Source organism: Pistacia vera, unplaced genomic scaffold (genome assembly GCF_008641045.1).
Source record: "Pistacia vera cultivar Batoury unplaced genomic scaffold, PisVer_v2 Contig118, whole genome shotgun sequence".
Taxonomy (NCBI): Eukaryota; Viridiplantae; Streptophyta; class Magnoliopsida; order Sapindales; family Anacardiaceae; genus Pistacia; species Pistacia vera.
The window spans coordinates 1434697-1439196 of NW_022195226.1; the positions used below are offsets into that span (position 1 = coordinate 1434697).

Here is a 4500-nt window from a genome sequence, read left to right on the forward strand (position 1 = left end):
AATTGACTCTAAAATTCTAAATCATAGGGGTAGAGATGAGATCAACAATTCTTCTTCATGTTGCAATTTCTCACACCAACAAGAAGTAAATGAGCATTTCGAAAAGTTCGTGTAAGGGTCGGTTAGAGACCAAGAATATGATAATGAACCAATGAGAAAAATAATAACAATACGAGCAAATAAGTAAAAAGAAAACAAAAGTAATGTTTAAAGTGGCTTGGATGCAAAGTGTAAATCTTACGTCTACTGTTATCTTATTGTTTTTCTAGCGTGCTTTTGGTGTGTTTACAAAAGGATATTTGCTCTCAAATGAAACAATTATTCTTAGCTATTGAGGAAAATGAAATTTCGGATCTCTTCTTTGAGGTGAAAAACCCCTATTTATACTATTGCATAGACGAACTTGCTTATGAAGTAATCCTCTCATTGCACAACACATGGTCTGATAAATCATCTTTATTAGAGACTTACTAGTGAAATAACCTTCTTATGAGATGACACACGACCTGGATATCAGCTTAGCCCTAAACCTTATTGTTGAAACAACTTATAGTAGTAACTTTACAAATGAAGTAACCCCTTTATAGTGTGACATGTAACCTAGACAGATGCACAGTCATAAAACATGTGACTAGAGCTCATCCATCATCATGAATTTATAGCCTAACACTACTTAAATTCAGAATACAATGCATCGATTTTATGGTGCACATATTCATCTCAAATTATTCTCTTCAGATAACTTCTTGTCATAATGTAGTTTCCTCCAGTATTTAAAATTAAATAAACATTTTAGGAATATAAAATATACCTTAGGATAGGAAGAAGACTTGTAATAATAATTGGAACTGTGTGTTAAACTAAACCAATGTCTTTATAAAAAAGGGTAAAATAAAGACATTGGTTACTGTTGTACAGGAAATCCGGATAGGATAATTCTTTATTAGAAGTAAAGATATTTAGATTGACTCAATTTGGAAAAAAGATATTCAGATTGACTTAAATTCTAACTAAAATAACCAAAGATCATACAACTTCTTGATCCTATGTATTTAATTTTTATCTCGATTCTGTCATGTAAATTGGTGTTATTATCTCGATTCTATCATGTAAATTAGTATTATATAAATCCATCAAAACTTATTTTCTGGTGAGCTAGACAATTGTTTTAAGAAAATATTCATCATTTAATTCTCATTTAATAAGAGAAAGTAGACGAAAGCTCCAGATTCACACTTACTGAACCACTTAAAACTTATCTTTATTGATTTCATTCATAACAGTGTAGTTACCTATAATTATGCACACACCAGTTTATCTCGTCAAAGTCGATCAGATCGCTCTAATTGATATATTTTTCCATCAACAGTTACAAAATTAAAATTAAACCACATCATTTCATTTTTGAAACACAAAAAAGAATGACAAACATTCTTAGTATAATATAATTCAATTCATAAATTATATTTAGACTATTGGAAATTGCACAATTATATAGCCACAGCATAATAAAAACAGCTATAGCATAGCAGAGGCCTCGACGCCAGATGTGACCTTTTACGTGTACATATAAGATGAGCTATAACTAACTTGTTAATGCATAAGAACTACGGCTCTGCCTCGAACGAAAGGCTGGGTCACATGCACCAAAATGCTCGGCTTCCCGTTCCACCTGTTCCCGGCACCTGTGAACATCCTTCCCTTCATTCATTTCTTCACGAATCCCACAAACTGCCTCCAGTTATCGGGTTGGAACAAGTCAGGGTTCATCCTTAAGTATGGGAATGCACCATCTGTGCATCTGCTCTGAGTTGCCATCAATATTCAAGGATGAAGCTCGCAAGATCTGTTCATGGCATATTCATCGTATCGAGGCAATGCATTTTCCCCTGCAAGTGGAAAGTGTGCTGCCTGAGTTGCTAAAGCCACTTGCCTGACAAGCTTCTCCGGTGCACAGAGGGCATTGTGGTTGCTCGTGATCACGCATCTCAATGCAAGTGAAGTGAATATGGCACCATGGCGTCCCAGCATATAGGCAATAGGAAGGTAACCATCACGGTATCGTGTGTTGAATATCGGCTGTGGTTCAGGGGCATGGGACCTGGTTCCATAGTGCCAGTGGATTCCTGCAACCTTCACTGAAACTTTACACCTGTCCTATCAAAGATTGACTTGGCAGATGAGAGAATTCTCTCACCATGTTCGATGAGCATCTGTGAATACCAGCCGAGGAAAAATTCACCGTACTCGCTATTCCAACCACCACCATCTTTTCGGAAAAAATGGGGTCTTCTGGCCAGTGTTGTGTAGGTCCAGCATCAGTAGGGCCTTTACTACCCATTCTGGCTTACCCGCAGATTCAGCCGTGCTTTTAAGCTACTGAGCATATACTGCATCAAGTAACCAACACTATATGAGAACTGGAAAGCTTTAAGTATCTGAACAAATGCATAACAGGAATTGTAAGTACCTTGTCATACATTGGAAGGTCCAATTCCAGGGAATTTCCATGTTCCATTCAGCTCTGGATATGAAGGTAACGAAGCTCACCTGCTGGACCCATTCCCACTTGGATTTCTGCATAAAACGAATTCCTCCACAATTTAGCTAACATCTTTTAATTATATAGCAACATAATTGCACAAATGCAGAATTCCAGATCATTTAGCACCCAAAGACAATATATCAGAAAGCACTAGAAGAACGACTAATTACCACAATGGTGTCACCAAGATACTGATTGAAGTTGTCTCGGAAGGCAAGCATGAAATCAGCATAACACTGGACAGGTGTTCGACCCTTAAGGGCTGGCACAGTATCACAGCCGAGTGAAACATATTCATAATTCCTTCTTCCCCACTGATCAGTGTATGCAAGGTCTTGATCTTTGTCCATTTCCTCCCTAACCCAGTGGGTAATGGGATACTGCGAAATCGAAAACAAACTAATGAGAAAAGTGCCATAAAATTCCAATAAAAAGAAACAAGAAAAGAATTTACAAGTAGTGTTCTATTACTTCGACAATGTCTAGCATTTCAAAGCCACCAAAACATCAATCAAACTTACTATGCTGTCAAAAACTTTTATCCATAATTTTCCAAATATATGTAATAATCTCTATATGAACTATTACTATTACCAAGAAGGAATATCAAGAAACCTAGAAAGATTCCCACAATAGTAAACTCTCTCTGTTCAATGTAATAGTTAATATTGAACAGAGATACTAATACAGGTTTAATAGGATACCAAATTGGATTACCAATAACGTAACCTCGCAAAAGCAATATCTGACGCTAGATTTACTAAAATAGTTCCAACTTTCTCTATTCAATGTAATAGTATCATGCACCCCACCAGTGCATGTGCCAATGAGTTGCACAATCCTCGTTCTCCTCAATAATAGGATCCACAATGACTTAAATAAATAATTTTTATATCATTTTCCTATAGAATACTAATCCAATCCTTTAAACCCAATTCTTCAATATAGAACGAAATAACTTCGTATATCACTTTGCTTCTAAGCAACTTCCCGTGTCAAGAGATCCATAAATTTCCAAAAACACTGAAAAGCTACCCTGCTTTTCAAACAAATTACAACGCCACATGCGAGTAAAAAATAATAATAAGAAAACATGTGATACTCACGTAACAGAGTCACCGACGTTACCGCCACATTGGTGAAACGACATCACAGCTTGAACCTTGAGTCCATGTCGTTTAGCCATTTCAATCAACTCGTTATATCCACCCCAATTGTAGTGCCCGGGCCGCTCCCTCTCCACCAGGCCCCACCACATCCATCATTATTCCCTCCACTCCCGCGCTCTTTAACGCCCTCAAACTAGCGTCCATCGCCTTCCGTCTGTTCACGCCGTTAGACATCGTCACGCTGTCCAACGGCATCATCACGAAACACCGGTACTATCCTTTCCCTTCGCACCGCCTCTGTTTGTACAGCTCAGCGTAGTCCCTGTCCGTCTCCGACACCGGCGTCGCCGTCGACTCCGGCGCGTATGCGCGGCACGCACAGAGAGATCTGCGCGCATGTTGCTCAGTACCGGTGACCGACAGGGACTGATCGGCGGTGATACCGAGTCCATCATATCTGGTTTTGAAATTTACAAGATAAATTTGTTGGAACTGCTTTCCAAACCGCCGACGCACTCACCGCGTTGTTGTTGAATCGCCGGAGACGGGGCTTCTTCCAACAGAAATCGGAGTCCCTGCCAATGCTCCGATCTGGTGTGTCATGTTCAAAGCCATTTCTTCTTACTGGATTTTCCCAAGAAAATAAGTGGAAAAGTTACGTAGCTTTTGCTTGAATTTTGAATTTGAAAATGAATAAGAAAAAAATTTCTTCTCGTGTCAAAAGAGTTTGCGTTTTAGATTTTGCAAACGCATGGTGGGGCGTGGCGAGTATATATAAGGTTGAGATTCGGATAAGATTAAAATAATCATTTAATTAACCGTTAATTCGCGACGCGTGTAGTGGGT

General features: G+C 38.5%; 1 pseudogene; it reads right to left on the reverse strand.

The window, feature by feature from the left end:
• Window positions 1-1593: 1593 nt before the first annotated feature.
• Window positions 1594-4269, reverse strand: LOC116109505 (annotated as a pseudogene).
• Between the last annotated feature and the right edge of the window lie 231 nt (window positions 4270-4500).